Consider the following 21,751-nt stretch of genomic DNA (forward strand, 5'->3'; position numbering starts at 1 on the left):
TAGATTTCGAAACCTGAAAGCGGTGTTCGCTGAGCAGAATGTGGGCAGCAACATAAGAAATCTTAAACTCCTGGTTCCAAAAGTGTCTTATGACAGCCGTCCAGAAAAAAAAAAGTGGACCAAAAGAAGGAAGCTTTTTGTCCGGAATAGGTCATTCGATGATGCGATAGCGTAGTTATGAGCGACTCTTCACAACATTTTTGCAATTTAAAGGCGCCAAAAACCACACACGCACGCACATTGTAAATCCTCCATCAAGACAGGCGCTAGGCAAGTGGAAAATGTTTTATAGAACTCGATAGTAATGCCATCCGGACCAGGAGATTTCTGAGCCGGCAAGTCAGAAACGACAGATTTAATTTCTTCCAAAGTGATAGGGCCCTCCACTACAGCACGCTTCTCATCGTCAAGTCGAGGAAAGGCTTCGAATAAGTGACTGTAATCTAATCTCACATTTATTCCCGCACAGCCCCCAAGCAGCTTCCGATAATAGTCAAAGGAAGCATCAATAATACCAGGACCATCGCTTTATGCGCAACCACCATACTGAATACCAATATTTCTTCAGCAAGAGCAGTCTGCCTTTCATCACTCAGGGCCCATCGAGATGGTTTCTCATCCAGAAACCTGCGGCTTCGAGACCTTATCAAGTAGCGTGGCTTTTTGGGCTTGTTCGTACATAGTTCCAATACACTGTAGCGCAGCAAAAGACGGGGACACAAGAGACGAGAGACGAACACCACGAGCGCTGTTTTCTGGCGTATAAATGTCATGCTTCAGGAGAATAAAATCTGTCGGAAGTTAGCGCTCGTGGTGTTCGTCTCTCGTCTCTTGTGTCCCCGTCTTTTGCTGCGCTACAGTTTATTGGAACCTTATCAAGGCCTGCAAAATGGGCGTATATCTGAAGAAAAGTGACCTTTTACGATTAAAACCGAGTTTCGGAAATGAATTCGACGTTTGCTTAGCGGTATTCTTTTTTTCGATTTGAACTGAAAGCTGTAACCCCAGTATATGGCTAAGATGCTAAGATTCACTAGTCAGTTTAAATATCCAAAATGGTTGAGTCCTTCGAAATAATGCGATCCACAGGAGCCTATGACTGTTGTCAAGGCATCAACAACATCATCGCGAGCCGTGGATGGAGTCCTAGGGTGGGGCTGGTAATGATTTACTGCTAAATAAAATAAAGCGAAAACTGAAGAAAACGACGATGCCGGACGCGGCTAATGCTTCCTCATATCATGGGCACACAAACTGCGGCCAACCGCAATAGAATGACAGGGTGAAGATAGCGAGGTGGAGTACAGCCAAGAGCAATAACTAGAGAGGATAAACTAGCGCTATGCACATTATTTACAAACTTACAAAAGGTAAACACGATAACTCCACTCGAGCGCGAGTGTCCAGGCGCAGCTGTAATTAGTGCTGCGCGCGAGCGACCACTATTGGCATGTACAGGTGCAAATATTACGGCCGGAGCACGCTTACGCCTTTTAAATTTTCTCATGCATTCCGTAAAGAGCTTATGGTGGTTTCTTGGATCCATACGGCAGCGCAACGGCAGCATGTTCTAACATGCGGTTAAAGTACCTCCTAATTTAAGCTAAGTAATGCGCGAGAAGAGTCTGATCGCCTAAGCATGCTCCATAATGTTACGGCCGCAGGACTGTACTGTCGTACTGAATGGATTCATACTGTCGTATGAATCCATGCTTTATTACACACTGTGTGTATTGGTAAATATTATTACTATTACTAATGCTCCTCTAACACCAGGTAGCGTTAAATGGAAATTTCAATTTGCCTGCCTGTCGCAATGTATAGGAGGTATTCACATGACGTCATCCGCAAGGGGCGCTAGCGGCCGGCGCGCCATTCGCCATGTTGGTGGTCGCGCGCGCGGCCGCTGCAGCCAGCCGCAGCGTTTGAATAGCTGGTGATGGGTGAAATGTGAGTGTATTTCGCGTCTCGCCGCACGTAATTTCTGTCCGACCCGTGCCGCCGCCTGACTGAGTGAATATTCCGTGAACTGTGCGAAGCAGAAAAGAGCGGGCACGCTCAGAAGGTTCTACTTTGTGAAAAGGTCGACCCCCCCTAGGAATGCGGAGGCACCGAAATGGTGTGCGACGTATACAAGACTGCTGCCGCGCGTTGAATTCACCGGTATCGAGGCCCACCTTGTGCACGGCTTAAGTTTGCTGGCAGGCCAAGGAATTAAAGGATATAAACCTATGAGAGGGTGCAATTACTTAACAAGCGGGTGAGTCCAAGAGCCGTGCTGTGGGTGCCGAGGTCCGCGGTGCCGACGGCCGAAGTGCCGTTTTTGAAGAGGTGAGTAATTCGAAGGGTCTGTTCACTTAGTTGTAGCTTAACTTGTCATCTCTACCTGCTGAAAGTGTTGTGTTACAACTGAATCTAGCGGAATGGCTGCACACTGCGTTGCTGCGAAAACGGTCTTGTGCATACGAAGCAGCGCTACGTAGCTACAATCAAAACTGCAAAACATTTTCCCTGTGTCTGCCGTTCGTGCTGCGAGCGCACGGCAGTATTTGTTTGGCCATTCTGTCGGGTAAATAAGGCAGCTATGACGCTTTGCCTTTCTGCTGAAAGACGTCTGAGAAGCGTCAGCAGTTCGCGGACTACAGCTAGGCGCTTGAATTATCAATATCAGCGGTGGCAGTTCTGGAATTTCGGTAATTAATCGTGCTGTTTATCCACGATGTGCCCTGCATGACTAGCTGACAGTTATCAACTGATATTAAAAGCTGCAAGTCGTGTACGTTCTTGCGTGCAGCGCAGCCCGCCAGCTTTGCTGCCGAGTTGAGGGAGCTCGGTTATATCACGGAGCAGAAGAATTCTGCTGCAAACTTCATGCACAATACGCGATAAGTGGTCGCTGACGTATTCAACAACGTACAAATATGTTACGTATCACTAACAGTTCAGGCCTGGTACCTCACGGCGCACCGTGACACTGCGCGAGCTGGCCTGAAACGACCGCAAACATGGCGCGCCTGCCGCGACGACGCTCGCGCCGTCTGGTAGCGCGGCCTCAGTGAATACCTCCTATATGGGAAACACTTATTTCAATTTTTCGGCGCAGAAGTCTGGAACACAGTGCCTATCAATGTGAAGCTCGCAAATAACTTTTCCTCTACTGCAAATTTTTCTTTTTTAGCAACTAGAAAGGACCCTTACCCCACCTCCTTTATTAGTTGGTTGACGCTTGTGAACTTTTCTTTCCTGTTCCTTATCATCTGTGGTACGATTCCTCCATCTGTAGTGCTAGATGGGAAATAAACTTTGATTTGATATGATTTTATTTTTTTTTTATTTTTTCTGCTTTGAATTGTTGCTTGAAGTGAGCATTTTGTTCCGAGCCTTTGTTATTTCTCTTTGTTTTTTCTTTATTTATTTTTGTCATTATGGCTGCCTTGTGAATTTTATTTCGAGCTGAACCGTTTCCATAGCAACCCGGCTATAGATCCAAATATTTTTTTTTTTTATGCACTGCCCTGTGCGTTCGAAAATAAAAAATGCTTTCACTCTCACTTAGGCAGACGAAATCCTTCGTGAGTCGATAAAGAAAGCCGAGCACAGGATTTTTTTTATTCTGTAATACGTAATATGTATTCCAATTGATCCAGAAGAGCTAGAGAAATTTTCGGCACCCGAACACGGTGCTCGCTAGTGCTTCCGATTCGTCTAAAACGTGTACACTGTGAACTGTAAGTTTTTTTTTTCCATTCCTTTAGAGAATACTGGCGGAATTGATTAGGTGCTGTAATAGTTGAGATTGCTCAGATATCCTGTTTTATAAATATTCTTAACAGTCACTATCAGGAGTTCTTTACGGAAGGTACTTGAAGTAACATCAAAAATTACAGGGGATGTTTACTACATTCGAATCAGAGCGAAAGCACGGATTTGTGTTGCGTAGAAGACGGCGATGAGCGGGCACTGCCTCGGGACGGAGCGCTCGCGCCAGGCCAGCTGTGAACAGATAATACGGGAGCTGACGATTTTGCGCGGAGTTGGTACTATTCGCATTAGTACTTAGGTACTAAAACAAAGCTCAAAACTTCAGTTCAGACCGGCGATACAATATCTTGTAGGCGGGCACGGAGCCAGGAATTTTTTTTTTCGGGAGCGACCCAAGGTAATTTTCGATCTGGTGGGGGGAGGGGGGGAAGGGTGGGGGGAGGTTGCTAGCAGCTAGCTGAGCACTGAAAACAGAACGGGAGGGGAGGTGAATTTGATTTCGCCCCCCCCCCCCCCCCCCCCTTGTTATACGTGCCTGCTTGTAGGTCGCATATATATATATGTATATAGGGTGTCCTAGCTAACTTGGACCAAAATTCTAAAAAAACTATGTGTTCTTCAGAAATGAAATCGCGTCGCTTTTGTTAGGGTTTATCTAAGGTTACAGAACAATTTTTTTTGGTCATACAACTTCAAGAATAAGTAGAGATGAATAAACTGACTTTTTTCATACATCTTGAAACGTTCAGGCGCCAATGGCAAAGTTGTGGAGCAACACAAATATTGTCCAGCCCAGGCACTTCCAACAAGATAGACTTAGCGTGTACGGCGTGTACAGTATTAGCGTGACCTCACCTAAGTCGTAAATTCATGATGCGTACTGAAGCTCTGGTCTCACGAGAGTACATGTATTATCAAGCGCTTTGTTAGACCTATTATTTGATGGGAAAAAATAATAAGCGAAAATAAAAAGAAAGCTTCTAGAATAGCAGCATATTTTTACTGTATGCGAGTGCGGAAGATCATAGCAGCCATATAAAATTCTATTTTTTCCCTAAAGCCTATGAAAGCTAAATTGTCGGAGAAGTTCTTTGTAAGCGATGTGTCTATGTATGTGGTGTTGTTATATGTGGAATCCGCTTTTATCATTCCATTAAGCCATTTGATATTTACACCTGCATTCACCATGTGCAAGCGTACACGATACGCAGGTATGTTGCGAGACTGCCAAAGGCCGGATATTAAGCTTTCAGCCTCCTCTTCGACCTTTTTTCCGGTCCTGTCAGTTCGCTCTCTGGCCGCTGCAGCTGGTTTCGGCGCCCCAGTCGCGCGTCGCACAGCGGCCACTGCTGCGCGCGCGGCGAAGCCCTCCGCCGCTTTCCTCCTCTCCCGGCGGCCCGCTCACGCTCGGCCGCTCCAGCCGTGCGACCGCACAAGACGGCGAGACGCCGAACTCAGCCGGCCTTGCGAGTAGCGGCAGCGCGTCGCGTTCGCTTCAGGCGCGTGCTTGCGCGTGCAACGTTCTACATTCCAGCGTGTGTCGCGGACGTGCCACTCCTTTGAGTTCTCGTGTGCGCCGTGCCAAGGCGTCGACGAGGAATACACCCTGGATTAATCCCGCACGCGGTGCACTGCGCGCGCCGGACGACGCCTACTCGGAGCTGGAGCAGGTGAGCGGCCGTTTGTTTTGATCCCCCGCGCCCGGGGCAACGGCGAGGAAAAAAATAATGGGTGGAGGGAAAAAGGAGGGCACCGGATCGCCCCCGGTCTGCAGGCTCTTCGCTGTCTTTTCTGCTTTGCGGAGCGTGTACCAGCGCGCCGAAACGTGTTTCCCGACGCCGCACGGTGTCGGTTCCTCCTTTTGGTCGGCATGTGCGAGGGCGTGTGTGCCGCTAAATCACAGCGGTTTTAAGAGAGCTGCAAACACAGCAAAATTTCAAACCAGAAGTCCCATTATTATAATCCGTTGATTTCGTTTAGTCTTTGTTGGAATTTGGCAACATTCTAGGGTGGGACACTGCAGACTGTTGTTGGGGTGCTGGTGGCCGTTGTGTCTGCGAAGCACATCTGACCTTGCGATTGCTGCTGTCAGCCTGGCACCTTGGCAACGAAGTGCTTCACGGCAGGCTTGCGTTTATGAATATCCTGGAAGCCGGCGAGCGCTGCAGCGCGAACGTTCGCTTACCTGCCGGTCACCTGACGCTTCGTAAGGAGTCCAGCTCGCTCACCTGGTTACTTCACTCCGTCCCGCTTTTCGAGAACCGTGTTTTCATGGCCGTGTCCCTTTCTCAACAGTGGCGTGTGTTGATTTTTACTTTTTTTTTTCCTTTAATTCAGTTGAGGAAGCTCTTCATAGCTGACGCTCTGTTTCGATGAGCGGTGTAAGCACGTTCAGTGCGCGCAAACACTCGAGGCCGTTGTGTGCAAAGTGCATGGGTTACCTAAACATAACAGCCTCGTGTAACACATCACTGACGCTCGAGCTGCTGCTGTTTTATGCTGTTTCGGTCGTGCACGTACGCAAACTGTGCATCGGCGTTGGCGATTTCCGCAGAGCGGACGTCCCATGTGGTGCGGAATGTGGCAACGTAACGATGCGCGAGTGGTATACCGACGACGCGTTCCACCTCGACACGTACTGTACTCCAGCTCGCGCGATGATCAAGGTTGAACGCGGAATATTGTATTGCGCTTGGCGTGATTACCGAAACATCCAGTCATCGCATCCTGACCTTTCACGTGCCTACAGCGGACTGTCTGCAAACGCCCTTCTGCAGCGGGCATCGCTGAGGTATGTGCAGGTAGCCGCTATCTGAAAGGCGACAGTCAGTGTGCAAGCAAGAGCGAATTTTGCTGCTCCTAAGCTGAATCAGAAACTATCCAGAACGAAGGGGGAAAAAACCGCTTTTTTTTTTTCGCGACTCTTATGGAGTATAATCCTTGTCTGATTGAGGATAATGTGCTTCCTGTCAAACTGGAGCTACACCTATACTATGAATAGAGCATCCCTAGGGCCCCTGCATCATGTGGTTACCCGTGACTACACTGCATTTCTCTGACAGAGTTGTTTCCACTAAGATAGTGCAGGAATTGAGCACGCTTCAATAAGTTGAGATTACGTTCACCGTCTTTCCGTTCATGTTTCGATGTATCTCCAAGCGTAGCCAAGCATTACAGCTGATGCCAGAGCGCTGCCGTGAAGGTGTAGGTTGCGCAACCAAGGGACGAACCACGAAGAAAGACACAGACACACACAAGCGCTGCCGCTTTACGCCACTGTAGAAGGGGGCGGGGCAATCAGCAGCTGTCAGGACACGCCCACCATCAGCTTCCTCCATGTCGCCGAACCCGAGGCTGTCAGCTGGTAAAAATGCGTTTAGTCCGAGCTTTGGGCCCCGCGCTCGGATCTCGGGCGACATCTCGCGCGCGGCCGAATGCGCGAACACGCGCACGCAGCTGTTCCTGCGCTCACTCCAGAGCACCTGGTGTGTTCTCGCAGTTGATTCGCGCGGTCGCCGTGTCTGTTATCTGTTTTATCGAGACTTCGTCTGCGTCGCGTAAAGTCGGCGGTGTTTCGTTTGGGCATTTTTCCCTTCGGAAAAGTTTCGGTCTAAAATCGGGCCTTAAAGTAGAAGGGGATGCTGATAAATTTTCAACGAACTATGAAGGAAGTCGGGGTAATCTTTCCGACTGAACGTAAAGATGAAGGCCAGGGTAAACGCGCAAATCAAGCTGGAAACGCACAAAAGGAAGTCGAAGAACCGCTCAATCGGTATATGCCTGTGTACGGTAAGCCTTCGTTCCTCTTCAGATTACGAGTTGCTACCTGACAGGGGCGAATTTGTGGCTGGAAGGTCGACGCCCCCCCCCCCCCGCCTCCCTCCCCTTCAGAAGTCTTTATTTAACGAGAAATTTTAGAGAAAATTCATGCCAAATCCCATTTTTTCGAAGATATAGTCGACTTAGATGGGACCACCCCACCCGAGGGCGACCCATAATTCCGTCCCACCGCTACCACTTGAAAATTCGGTACCGTTTCACGCGCCCCACCATTACGAAAGAGCAGTGAAGTGGATTTCGTGGCAAGGCTGGTAAAATGTGGTCAATACCGAGTCCCACCCTTCGCGGTATCGTTGTTTGTTAAATTATACTGACAACGTATGGCAACGTTCATGCTGCGGGCGTTCTTCTGTCGGGTATTAATGCAAATATATAAAAAAGGCTTCTCAGTATCGCGTCTTCTGTCGCGCTCTCTTGTATATGCCGTGTTTGCTCTGGGCGTAAATACAGCTGTCTGCCGTGACGTGTTTCGCACAGCGCCGCTGCATCGGGTGAAAGAGATGCGTTGTGCCAGGCACCTTAGTCGCATTCTGGAGGCTCGAATCTTTCGCTGGGCGACTTAGCTGATTGCACTCCAAACTCAAGTTTATTTTTCCCCACTTCCCAAAGCTTTAGAGTCTCGACCCATGGCACGAATCGACCAGTTGGATTGTAAATACGCTAGTCATGTTGAGATGACACTATAGCCCGAGTCTCTCATGAGGTACAACTTCACGCTAGGCATTTGAGTGTTTGGTTGTTTTACTCATAGGTTTAGTGGTGATGACGGCCGATTTTTTTCCGGGCTCGCCTCCGCTCCCTCAGCGCGGTAAAGAAAAAATCCTGCACTTTGGCCTTCGTTAATCTACACGAACTGCAAGGATTAATGAAAATAAAGTAGTTTAAATTATCTTGGAGGGTAATTCAGGGATATTTCCAAACAATGTACGGCAAATGTGCCTAAAGTAGGGGTATTTGGGCATAAGTTAGGGGAATTTTCAGTTTCGGCATGAAACCTGCATCTCTGCGTGAACTAGTGGCATCCAACTCTTCATTCACCGCAGGGCATCTGTTAAGAGTCGTTGCCCAACAACCGCCAACGATGTGAATTAGAAACCGCGCGCATGGTCGATTTCACTACGTTTCCAGGATAGGAGCCACGGCGTTGCCTTTGGTGCCTGTAATTCTGGGGCGTCCACGGGGACAGACAGGGCACCGACGGTGTGGCCGATAGAGACGGAGAGGAGGTTCGCGCGGCGCGCGCGCCGAATAACAAGTCGGGTGCGGCCGTAACTCGCTCCCACGCCCAACTTGGAAGAGCCGCTTCAGTGGGCGTCTCTCCTATGGGGAGGAATGTCTCTCCAGCCGTGCGGCGGACGAAGCGTGTTTAATTTATTTTACCTTCCTCCTTTCTGTCTCTCGGTCCTTCCTCCTGCCGTTCGCTCACGAGTTTAAAGACCAAGGCACCTGAGAGAGGAGGGGTAGAAGGAAATGTAGTTTGCTGCAGGTGTTTTTTTTTTTTTACGGGTTTTTTCTTTTTATTTATCGGACAGGCGTCACGGAGAGTTGTGCGTATATTCAGTTACACTCGCAAAGGCGTTTCACTGACGCCTGGTTTCGGCGACTTGCACGCTTCGTCAGCGCCGTCCGATCAATGCATGCGGAGCAAGCTTGAGCGCAGGCGCAACACGTGTTCGCGGCTGGCGCCTTCCTGCGCTCTTCCTCCGCGCGCTTCTCATTCCCCTCCCCGACATCCTCGCGACGATTCCTCGACAGCGCTCTTTCTACCTTACCCCTCCTCCCTCAGTCCGGAAGCAGTTCATATTTATTTTTAATTTTTTTTTTTGCGAGCTTTCAATCTCTTTTCGGCTTTCTCCGCTAACAAAGGAGCAGTTCATTCGCGACCACCGCGCTGTAATTGCCGTCTGCGTCCCCTAATGGGGCAAGACTGCTCCCGTTTCGATTTCTCCGCCCAAACTCTACCTTAGTTAGATTCCAAACTGGCCGGAACAGGCATAGAGGCTTCCGAAGCGCACGGCACAGAGGTGGGCTACTTGTCTTCGCTCTGACTTTGCTTCATCGTCGTATGTACCCCTCTCTCTATCGGGGTTTTTCTTTGCCGTCGTCCTATCGCGGGACATGTTTGGAGAATAGAGAAAAATTTAAGGACGAGCAATTAGGGAGCAAACGCGAATTAATGACGTCTTAGTTGTGATTAAGAAAGGTGAAACGGCCTTGAGCAACTCTAGGCAGTGCTCTTTTAGCAAGGCAGAGGGGGTGCCGAGTGGAATGTTGCATAGGCGAATGGCCCCAGACAGGCGCCATTGGAGGCGGGTGGATACTATCCACCCGCTATCCGATAGCAATTTTTCTCGCATGGGTAGTTGACCTCACCAATGATGGCGACGACAGTGGCGCTGATTATATACATATGGGTTTTACTTTTCAGTTATTATTTTTTTTTCGAAATTCTCCCGACTTTTTATAGGTATTCTTTTCAGAACGCGTTTCGGTTTTTTCCTGCGAATATTATTTTCGACAAATGAAATGCTGACTTTTTCTTTTCGGTGCTTTACTGTAGCAATTCTTTGTGGCCAAAAGTCGCTTAAAGTCTGTCTCGGTGTTTTTATCGTCCTGAACAGTTTATTTACCAGCAGTTAACGTGAAAATGGTACTACTCCAGCTGCGCTTGTAGAATAAAAGTGCTGCGCTATGCGGCTGAGAAACAAACTATGCGCCCTGAAGTCCTCTGAGCAATATGTTTCATCCGCATTCTCTCCCAACTTTTTCTCTTTCCGTCTTGGGATAGTGCGCGCAAGCGCACAACTCGCCCTCAAGTATATAGGCAACAGTCAGGATTATACGGGCTTCATCGCTTCGCTATCGCGTGTACATATGCATTGCACGATCGAGCATGCGTACACTGCGCAGTGCTTCTTTTGCCCACTTTTCTTCCGGCGCGACGTATCTTCTGTGCGCTTCTTTGGATGCGAAATGCGAAGCCGACACCCCTGTGTACACTCAGCGCGCGTGCGATCGAAATCGATCCGAAGCCTACACTGCTGCCTGCCTTTTCCTTCCCAATGTTGCTTCGGCGTGTGAAAGATGTTCCGACTTTCAATTCCTGCTACTTTTTGCCCAGGTTTTCCCTTTTTTTTTTTTTCTACTTAGGCGCAGACTGCGTCTGAACAAACCCTGCGCCCGCGCGTTCGCAGCTGTTCGCGCGCAGCAAGCAGTCTGCGTGGTCTGAAAACATGAAGTCGCGAAACAGCCGTGTATTTTACGCATTTCACAATGTTCTCGCGTGCACTGCTGCCAGGTGACTGACTGCGGTCGCAATTTAAACGTCCTCGCGCGAGACGACTCTGTTCCCGACCGCTTCGCGGCGAGCGAGCGATATGGGCGTTTCCTGTAGGCGCATGCTAATGTCGGCAGCTGGCGGTATGCGCCACAGCCTTGGCGGATCACACTGCGCGTTCTTTTTCTTTCTAAAATAGGCTTTTCTGAACGGCGGTTACCGTGCTATTTAATTCACGTGCGAAGTGCAGGATCCTTCCGTGCAGAGTTCGTTATTTCAAATTTTAAAAGAACATCAATCATTCTTCCTACCAAATGGTATGTACAGGCATGGAGAAAGCCGGTTCGTTAGTTTTCGTACACAGACTAGCTGAATACATGTACTCAAATAGACGACATTCATAGTTTGAAAATTAAAAACACTATTTCGTCCGCAGTGGTTGGGACATTTTGCATCGCAGTACAAGATTTTTTTTTTTGGCAAGCAAGCAAGGGATGGCGGGTCACTATCTGCTTCGAATGTGCACGTCAGCCCATGAGCTCAGAAAAAAAAAAAAGTCTATGATTACTGGTTGCAGAATCTGGCTCCAAGCATGAAAACAGACTGTGTGCTACCAGGCTGGCCGTTTTGAGGAATTTACGGCGCTAACTCGCATAAAAAGCCCCCCCCCCCCCCTTCCCCCCCCTAATTAGCAAAAAGGAAGATGCTAAATTCACCTAAAACAAACAAATCAGTGATGGGTGTATTATTCTAGTAAAAAGCTGAAAGTTTGATTATCTTCACAGTTATGTATACATAGCGCCCTGGTGCGTTAAATGCCAGAGCATAACTATATATATATATATATATATATATATATATATATATATATATATATATATATATATATATATATATATATATCCGATCATGCTTCTTTTGATGTGGTGATGCACACAATCATGCCTAAGCACTTCCTTGCTCTCAATCCCGACCGCGGCGGCCGCGTTTCGAAAAAGGCGTCCGTGTGCTATGCGATGTCGGTGCATGTTAAATATCCCCAGGTGGTCGAAATCATTCCGGAGACCTCCACTACGGCACCTCTTCCTTCTTTCACTCCTCCCTTCCCTTACGGAGCAGATGCGTTGTCCACCGAGAAGTGAGGTGGCTACCGCCTCTTTCCTTTGTTCGAAACAAATTTTCATTTTTCTTGGGACGACGTCTATGGTCAACAGCACTCGCTTGTTGCAAGAACAGTGCAGCGTATTCCCCTTCAATTTTATCCAAACCAGTCGTCGGTTTTAACCTTTGAAGCGCAGACCAAAGGCGGGCTCGTCATATAACGTCGTCCCAATGGTCCCCAATGTCTATAGTCCCACTTTTCTCGCCCAGTCCTCTCTCTCGATCACCTTACCTGATACAGAGCCGCCGCGGTGGCTCAGTGGTTATGGTGCTCGGCTGCTAGCTGGCCCGAAAGACGCGGGTTCGATCCCGGCCGCGGCGGTTGAATTTCTTTGGAGGAGAAATTCAGAGGTCCGTGTACTGTGCAATGTCAGTGCACGTTAAACAAACCCAGGTGGTCGAAATTTCCGGAGCCCTCCACTACGGCGTCTCTCATAGCCTTAGTCGCTTTGGGACGTTAAATTCCATAAACCAACCAACCTTACCTGAGACAAACTAGGCTTTCCAAGTGGTTTTTAGATTGCTTCTGTTTTATCACCTGGCGGATTGATCGAGGAGGCGCCATGTGTACATGTCAAAAATAAAACGCGACACAACACAGGACGCGAGCAAGCCACAAGGTATAGGCGCTGGGGCGGTCTGCCTTCCTTGGGATGTCGCTTGCCCTGTGTTTCGCAGTGTTTAAAAAACATGTTGCACCAACCCGCCAAGTCTGTCGCCGCTCACGCCGCTCGGAGACGAGCTTCTCCTTACGCTTTTAGATGGTTCTCACGGTGGATGCGGGGATTTTTCGTTCCATATAATGAATCGGACGCTGTTTTCGTGGTATACGGTACGTAGAATTTATCGCCCCACGTACTGCGCTGGTGCTTTGAGGCTCGCCGTATAGTGTGGACCCCGGGTTATTTTCGACCTCCCAGGGTTCTAGAAACCACTGCGAACGCCCAGCACAGCAGGCGGACGCATAATTAGCCACTTAGCCACCGTATCCCATAGGAAATCCCACGATTGTGAAAGTGTCTAAGACGACGACCCCCTTGCATGTAAGCGCATGTAAGCAACGTGGTTCCAAACATGGCTTGACATTTTGCGTGGGTGCGTCTGTCCATACTGAACTCACTCGAATGTGCGATAACGTGTAAGTGCGCTCATAACACGCTTATCGTATGCTGGAAACTTACTTTCGGAACAACAATTTCCTTTCTTATTGCATTAAAGGTTAGACCCAAGCACGAAGTATACATTTCTGGAGTAAGAATGCAATTAGCAGGTATAGGGAGAGTTGAGAAAAAAAATAGCAAAATTTTGCTCGGTTTTTTCCGCTCATATACACCTCGAGCGCTAAAAGCTGTCTCAACAACACTGCGCCTTGATTTTTGACACTTCAGAAGAAGGACGCGCGGTAGCCCTGTAGCAGTGAGCCTCATTGTTTGGTGGGTTCGGGAGGGAGGTCACAGCACGATTGAAGGCTATACAGAGTGCATGGCCTCACTACGTTTTCTTTTTTCCCGGCTCATTGCACTGCAGGGCTGCATTGCAGTGTGCCCGAGTGTACGCAACCAGCCTGCAAGGACCTGTCTCGTGCAAGCGCATGAAGTCACGCACGCGGCGGCTCAGGGGCGACAGGATACAGCGAAATGCGGATATAACGAAATGCGGATGTAACGAAAGCACCGCGATCCCCCCCGCTTCTTGAAAGTCCTTTGGTCGTAACCATGGCGAACTTCCGTGCTCCGCAACAACAGTTACAACGTTGAGCCTTGTGACTGTCATTGTTACAGCGTTCTCCGTTCGTATTTCAACGCCGCGTGCGAGAACGTGGTCAGCAACCGCACGGTTTTCCACAGCCGTCATAATGTATCAGCGCACGAACTCCTCATTGCCTGCTCTTTGAGCGTGCTTGAAGAGCTCCTTTAGGCGTCGCCTTGTGCTATTCCGTAGCACTGTGTTCTTATCCGATGCGAATGCGACGAGGAGAGAAGCTTCCACATGTGGCCCAGTCGCCCTGGCTTGGCGGCCGATGGGCCAGTAATCTGCTGTACATATAAATGAAACGATTAATTTAAACCAGCCGCGGTGGCTCAGTGGTTACGGCGCTCGGCTGCTGGCCTCGAAAGACGCGGGTTAGATCCCGGCTGCGGCGGCTGAACTTCGATGGATGCGAAGTTCTAGAGGTCCGTGTGCTGTGCGATGTCAGTGCACGTTAAAGAACCCCAGGTGGTCGAAATTTCCGGAGCCCTTCACTACGGCGTCCCTCATAGCCTGAGTCGCTTTGGGACGTTAAACCCCAATAAACCAAACCGGACCGAAACGATTAATTCGCGCTAGTGCCAGCAGAGGTCAGTCAGCGAGAGGCCATGAAGACGAGCCACTTCGGCGCTGTATAGCCTGTATAATAGGAACCCATCTAAGAATCGGCTCACCGAAGACGGCAGCTGTGTCCCTTTCGCGCTCGCAGCGACTGCGAGGTGTCTCTTCGGGCGTCGGCCTCGGTGAATGTGCGCGCCAGCTTATGGTTGCGCCACCGTCGCCGACGGCGGCGACGGCCGATGGATATTAGAGACGGAGCACGGTGGGAGTGGGCGACGTCGGACCGACCGGCCGGCCGACCGCTCCCGGGAGGGTGCCGCCGCTTTCTGGGTCGGTCCCGGAGGTGACCTCTCGATGGCCGGTGTAGCCGCGTGCCGGAGCACGGCAATTTGAGAAGGCAGGCCGCTGAGTCTATAACTACCCCCCATAAACGCTGCCGCTGGAATACATAGTGCTCAATTTTAGCTCCGAAGTCGACGAAATATATGTTCCACTTTGCGTTTTTTTTTTTCTGTACGCGTGTGCATTTGAACGTCGAGTGAAACGCGAACAGGATAACTGCAACGCGAAAATAACAAGAAAAGTGATGCCTGCCGGAGAAAAACAGGCACGGGGTTCATTGGCACTTCAACGCAGCACTCTTCTTCGCTCAGTCCGTGTGAAATGAGGTGCCCTCGTGCTTAGTTTCTCTCAAGTTCTCGTTTCGCTGTTCCCGGCGCAGTTTTCTCGTTCCAGTTTCATTCGGCGTTGACCGCATGCATGGGGAATTGGGCTGCGGCGAAGCGGTGACCTTTATTGTCGAAAATACTTTCTCTGGAACCTGTGGCGTCGAGGTTGGCACTTCAGTCGTAGTAGCTGAATACTCTGGAATTCAGCGGCTGACCGTGCCACCTGGGTGGGCTTGCCGGCACCGAGGGAAATTTGCGCCGGGCAATGGGCCCTCTCCATGATGTGCGTGATTTCTGGAGTCACGGCATCTAGTTAGAGTTGGGAATGGCTGGTCTCGTGTGCGCTGCGACACATCTATGACTGTGACTTATTCGACTGCAAGTCTTTTTCAGTGTTTCTTTATTCAACGTATTTATTTAGCAGTCCGATTTTTGGGTTGCCCACTTCTGTAACGTTGCCTCATTGAAATATCGCACGAATGGTCACCTGTTTTCCACTAGAGTTCTCCTCAATCAATCAACCGACTAGTCAATGAGTCAATCGGTCAGCCAGTCGACCAGCCTGTCGACCATACAGTCGATCATTCAATCGACGAGTCAATCACTCGGTCGGTCAATCACTCGGTCGGTCAATCACTCGGTCGGTCAATCACTCGGTCGGCCAATCACTCGGTCGGCCAATCACTCGGTCGGCCAATCACTCGGTCGGCCAATCACTCGGTCGGTCAATCACTCGGTCGGCCAATCACTCGGTCGGCCAATCACTCGGTCGGCCAATCACTCGGTCGGCCAATCACTCGGTCGGCCAATCACTCGGTCGGCCAATCACTCTGTCGGTCAGTCAATCGACCAGTCAATCAATCGACTAGTCAATCACTCGGTCAGTCAATCAAGCCCACAAATCTGTATTCAAACATCATGCACGCTGATGACCGTGTGCACTGCTTTCCAGATGCAAGTATATGCACTTCTGAACACTGGACCGCGGTACGGTTCTGACCTCTCAGACTGGGAAGTAGACAATTAGGGATGTAGACATTGTGTTAGCTTGTGACCGCGTGTTGGATTTCACAGCAGCTTTATCCGGACAAAAATTGGTGCCGCAAAAAACACATTGTAAGTCTTACTTGTGCCTCCTTCCCCCTTATAAAATTAAAATCTGGTGTGTAGCTCAAGTGATGCGACCTCAGCGGCCCACGCGGTATTCGCCGGCGCAGCTCTCTCAACCGGAACGTCTTCGTATTAGGAACACGGGGTAGAGTTGGCGTTTTGTAGAGCGCACCCTTTGCCTTTTCCAGCTGCTCCGTTCTCGAGAGCAAAGTGCCATACCATGATGGGACGCAACGAAGTGACTCACAAACCTAGCTCGCGCTATAGCAGTGTTGCGAGGGCAGTGTTGTGGGGTTAGAACAGCGGCGGGAACCGACGCAGCGGCGCCCAGCTGTTTCGTTCCGCTGCTGGAAACGAGCTGCGTCGCGTGTTCGACACCCGGTTGCCGCGACCGCATTTAGTCAGTGCAAAAGAAATCACGTTTCATGTTATTTTAGAGCTAGTCGTAACTAGGCTTCCAGTGTGCTCTCCTTTTCGCTCTTACATGGTACAGCTCTGCGATTTTCTTTTTCTGTTTTTTCTCGAACAGCAGCGCATTCGGCCGGATCGAAAGGAGGCCCCAGTGCGAGAGCAAGAACGAGGAAAGTCGCGTCGCTCACGGTGCAGGCAAAGCGCCCTCTGTGATTGCTTTGCAATTACAGTAACTACAAGTTTCTCGTGCGTTCGCAAATTTTTTAACGACTTTCTCGCTTCCAAGGTCTCAGCAGCTTCTATACACTACACCGCATTTGCTTTCCATTCTTGCGAACTTCCTTAAATATAGGTCAAAAATAGGTCTGTTCCAAAACTACCGCTTCGGCGAGCCGCCGTCGGGAGCTTTCAGCAACGCTAAAGCTGTCACTTTTTTTTTTCTGCCAATCAGTGGGCTTTAATTGGGACATGGGGCATTAGCACGACAGAAACTGCAGCGTACTTTCGGCTGTCGGAGTGGCGTGCACAGGCGTAGGAACTCGCTGATTTTTAACCCTGACTGTGTGCTTCCTAGCTGACTTGTATAGTTCGCCGCTTCATTTTCCCCTCGTCTTTATCATTCCCAGCAAGAGATGAAGTAGCGCAGTGATGGGCACGCGCCCAGAAAGAAAAACAAAAAAAGTCAGCGTTTGCTGAACTGAGAAACGTTGAAGCTTGTAGAAGTCTACCTGTGCGGAGATGTTCGCTGTGCCAAACAGATTAGGTGCGATGCCTTCGTCTGCATCCATTACTTCCTTGTGCGTGCTAGGCATACATCGCGCAGATCAAATTGGCGATAAGACGGTATCTCCCGAAGCCCATGCCTAACAGGAAGTCTAATCAGGCTGGCATTTTAACACTTTTCTACGCACGACTGTGAGCTACGCATGAGCAGAGACGTTGGCGACTTGGTATACGGCCACTATTAGTTTCGTATTGGTGGGATGATAGTTGCTCTTCTAGCCGTTGGCAGCTTTAAAAAAAATGTTTCTTAGCACGACTTCAGTTTCTTGTCTGTCGACATTTTCGGGAGTGAAGTATGGCGATAGTGCCCGACACAAGCGGTTCTCCTCGAGAATGCAAGCAAACGTGACATGTCACAATGGCGTGAACACTACTTTCTAACGTCTGCCTGCGTTGCCTGCCCGTCGTTCGCGTGACTGACACTCGCAATTCCAAGTAGGAAGGAGCGTCGAGGAAGCGGCTGCTCACAAGGCCCCACGCATGCGGTGTGCGAAGCACGTAAGTACAGCGAGGATCAACGGACTTGAAAGCGTCCGTTTCCCGATTTGAAAGACGACCTGCCGCCCTCGTCAGACACCTGTTGCCTAAACGAAAATAGGCCGACGGGACCGTCGTGTTCAGTGGTCGTGACGGAACAATGCTGCATAATTGCTATAATTACCCGCCGCGCTAATTCAGTGTCTGTAACTTTCTGCTACTGAACACGAGGTCGCGGGTTCGGTTCCGGCCTCTGCGACCCCATTTCGATGTAGGCGAAATTAAGAAACTGTCGTGCATTGAGGTTTCGATGCAACGAAAGGAACTGTATGTATATGCGGTCGAAGTTTTCCTCCCGTAGCCGTTCGCTGTGATTAGGCGCGTAATGATTCGCTAAGTAACTATGAAATGTCTCCCGTCACCCGCAGCGGCGGTCCAGGCGAAGGCGCAGTGCAATGGCGATTCGTCTCCGGCAAGCATTCCAGTCCACATTCCGTTTCTTCTCGCTCGTGTTGGATTAGCCAAAGTGACGTGAGTGGGAAGCACGTGTTGGTCGGGGAGAGAGACATTTTACAGGGTCTGTCCTGAAAGTAATGAGACAAGTCGTGGCGTGGCGCGTGCATGCGCTAGATCGGGAAACCGCTTTTCGGGGAAGGAGGGCGAACCTTCAGCTTCACAATGCGACGAGCTTAGTTGGCTTCGATCAGGCGAAGTGATTGAACGTCTTCGAGCGTGTACCCATGTTTCGTCGCTGCGTCGAGGAAACCATGGAGCGAACGTTGGAACAGCGCTACGCGGCGAAGCTTTGCAATAAGCTTAGTAACTCACCTACCGAGTCAATTAACGTGATCAGGACAGCATGTTGGAACGATGCGATGTCCAAGTCGCGTGTTCTAATGGCACAAAGCATTTACAAACGGTCGTGAAGACGTTCACGACGAGCAACGGTCCGGGCGCCCGTCGATAACGGTTACGGACGGTAATGTTGACTGTGTGGTCCTGAACGTATTCACGGCCATTTGTAAATGCTTTGTGCCCTTGGAACCCTTGCGATCTGGACATTGCATCATTACCACATGCTGTCAAATGTCTCGGTAGGCGATTTACTCAGTTTATTGCAAAGCTTCACTGCGTAGCGCTGCTCCAACGTTCGCTCCATGGTTTCCTCTACGCAGCGATGAAACAGCGGTACACGTTCGAGCACGTCCACTCGCTTGACCTGCTCGAAGCCAACTGAGGTCTTTGCATTGTGAAGCTGAAGGCTCCCCCTCTTTCCCCCAAAATCGGTTTCCCGATCTAGCGCATGCACGCGCCATGCCACGACTTGTCTCATTACTTTCAGGACAGACTCTGTATTTGGCCACAAATTAAGGCATGCCGTCCCAGGATCCCTTCCCGCAACCTTTTCCGCCTTGTCTCCTCAGAGCCAGATGAAATCAGTGGTCGTCCGCGTCAGAGTTCAATCCCGCGTCGGTTTCGTGTTGAACAAAGCGCCCTTGGAAGAGTGGAGCCAATTAATACGCTGCCTGTAAGATGCCGTGGGTGGAAATTAATTAGCTGCATTGTTTGTGCTCAGTGAGTCACATATACCTCTTTCGGAATTGATTACAAATATTACTGGCAGTTATCCTTCAGCAACCGCGACGACGAATGGCGTCTATATTGAACCAACGTATATACAGCCTTCGTCAAAATTATAAAGCCCAAGGGCCTTATTTCTCTGGTATCACCAGCCTTTCAGGTATCCTGTAGGGGAGGGCAACTATCGTTCGCACCCCTATGGAAGCCGGGTTTGCCACGGCTGCTACGAGGGTCCCACTCACGGCTTACAAGCAAATTCCCCTGGACTGTAAACTTTTGACGAAGGCTGTACGTGCACGGCTGCTTGTAGTTTGTGATCTTGACGTCGCTTTGTTCTGCATTAATTAATTCCATCCTTTTCGATCAGTTTTATTTCGCAGGCACAGAACACTAAGGTCATTCTTGCACTGGAATAAGGGGGGGGGGGGGGGGGGGGAGGTCTGCAATTCGGAGACAACAAACACCGCGGCGCGCGTTCAAAATCCCACCGTCACATATCAACGCCAATCATTTCCTCGCCTCGTGCGCGCACACTTTCCCCGAGCTCCGCGTTTTTCCTTAACCATCGCTTCGGTGCCCTGTCTTTTCCCAGCAGAGATCATTAGCGTTTGGGCTTTCTTTTCTTCCTATCGAGGCCCAAGTGACGCTTTTTCTCATTTTTTTTTACTTGTTTCCTTCGTTTCGCTTCTTCGTATTTTTCTTTTTATTTTTTCTTGGTCGAGCATGACTTGTGAGCACCCGCCAACGCCGTTATTCTCTGTACACGAGTCCCTGCGATTGAAGAAGCGTTGGCAAAGCGCAGCAGCCCCAAAAGCGAGAGCACAGACAACCATTATATAAGAAAAGGAGCCGCGAGCGCTCTGTTCCCATACGCGGCCCTCGCGCAAGCGTCATTAACGGCGAACGAAGAGGCTTATTTTTTTTTCCACTCTCCTCACATCTTCCATTCTCGCCAAGCATCATCCTCGTTTTCTAAGAATATGGTCAAGCCTAATGACCCTCCCGAGACAGACAGCGAGAGAGAGGGGGGTGAAGAGGGGAAGGGGAATAAAAGTGGAGAGACTTATTCCCTGAAGACGGGAGAAAACTTTTTCTCCAAACTTACGGCCCGGGCTGCGCTTTCGCTCGTCCGGATTCATTTTGTTTCTGTTGTTTCTGAGTCGTTATTCACGCTCACATTCACTCCGCCATATTGTACGTGTGTATTTTTGGCACTCCTCGAGCGCGTGTGGTTGTTCGAGAAAGAAAAAAAAATGGTGGCACTGCACTTTTATGCCGCTCGGGTCGACAGCCTGCAGCGTTGCGCCGCGGCGCTTGTCAAAACACGCGCTTTCTCGGCCTAGATACGTATAGTATGCAGTGAGACGAGTATTGCGCACGCGGCGGGCGGTAGCGGGCCGAACCCGTTACGAGGCTTTGTTGGAACTGGACGTCGCGACTGTCGCAACGAGCGCCGTCAAGCAAAGTGTCGCGTGTTTGCGTTTAGAGGGGCCGTGGGACAACTTAGAAAGAAGCGCCTTAGGATAGCTAGAACGCCCTACAAGAGCCGCCGCGGTGGCTGAGTGGTTATGGCGCTCGGCTGCTGACCCGAAAGTCGGAGGTTCGATCCCGGCCGCGGCAGCTGAATTTCTTTGGGGGAGAAATTCTAGAGGCCCGTGTATTGGGAGATGTCAGTGCACGTTAAAGAACCCCAAGTGGTCGAAATTTCCGGAGCCCTCCACTACGGCGTCTCTCATAGCCTTAGTCGCTTTGGGACGTTAAACCCGATAAACCAAACCAAACCCAGAAAGGCCTACAAGTAAAATGACCCCGAAATGTTCTGCTTGCCCCTTTTCTTCTTCGGAATGGTGCATGGGACAGTATAGCGGGTCGCGTCCGGAAATTCCGCAACGCACGGTGAACAATTTATAATCGCACTTAGTCTCTCACGTTTCGGTTCGGTTCAACAGCTGAGCGGTGGATAAGACGTCAGATTTCAGTTCAGGTGATGTGCGGCACAAAAAAAAAATGACAATGTAACCTCTGTTGTTTCCCATTAATTCGCTACAACTTTCACGGAAGCCTGCATCAAGAGCCATGCAGCATAACAACGAATGAACAAGCGGCTGTCATTTCGTGTTTTACGTGTCATGTGACCTCACTTCGATGGACACCCGAACCGCGCCGTAAGGGAAGGGGGGAAGGTGTCAGTGAAAGAAAAAGGTGCCGTAGTGGAGGCACTGACATCGCACAGAAAACGGGCGCCTTTTGCGTTTCGCCTCCAGCAAAACGAGGTCGCCGCGGCCGGGCTAGAACCCGGAAACTCCGGCTCAGTAGCCGAGCGCCCTAATAACCACTCAGCAAACATGGCGGGTTAGGGTTCGAAATATAT

The 21,751-nt window shown here is 50.0% G+C and overlaps 1 protein-coding gene across 1 annotated transcript in view; it reads left to right on the forward strand.

The window, feature by feature from the left end:
• The first annotated feature begins 5,158 nt into the window (after positions 1-5,158).
• Positions 5,159-21,751, forward strand: part of LOC149361615 (uncharacterized) — a 207,665-nt gene continuing 191,072 nt past the window's right edge. The window contains exon 1 of the mRNA XM_089572735.1: positions 5,159-5,432. The gene's annotated coding sequence lies outside the window, so the exon portion shown is untranslated. The remainder of the gene's footprint in view (positions 5,433-21,751) is intronic.

This window comes from Amblyomma mixtum, chromosome 2 (assembly GCF_055824585.1).
Source record: "Amblyomma mixtum isolate Tamu chromosome 2, ASM5582458v1, whole genome shotgun sequence".
NCBI classification, from domain to species: Eukaryota; Metazoa; Arthropoda; class Arachnida; order Ixodida; family Ixodidae; genus Amblyomma; species Amblyomma mixtum.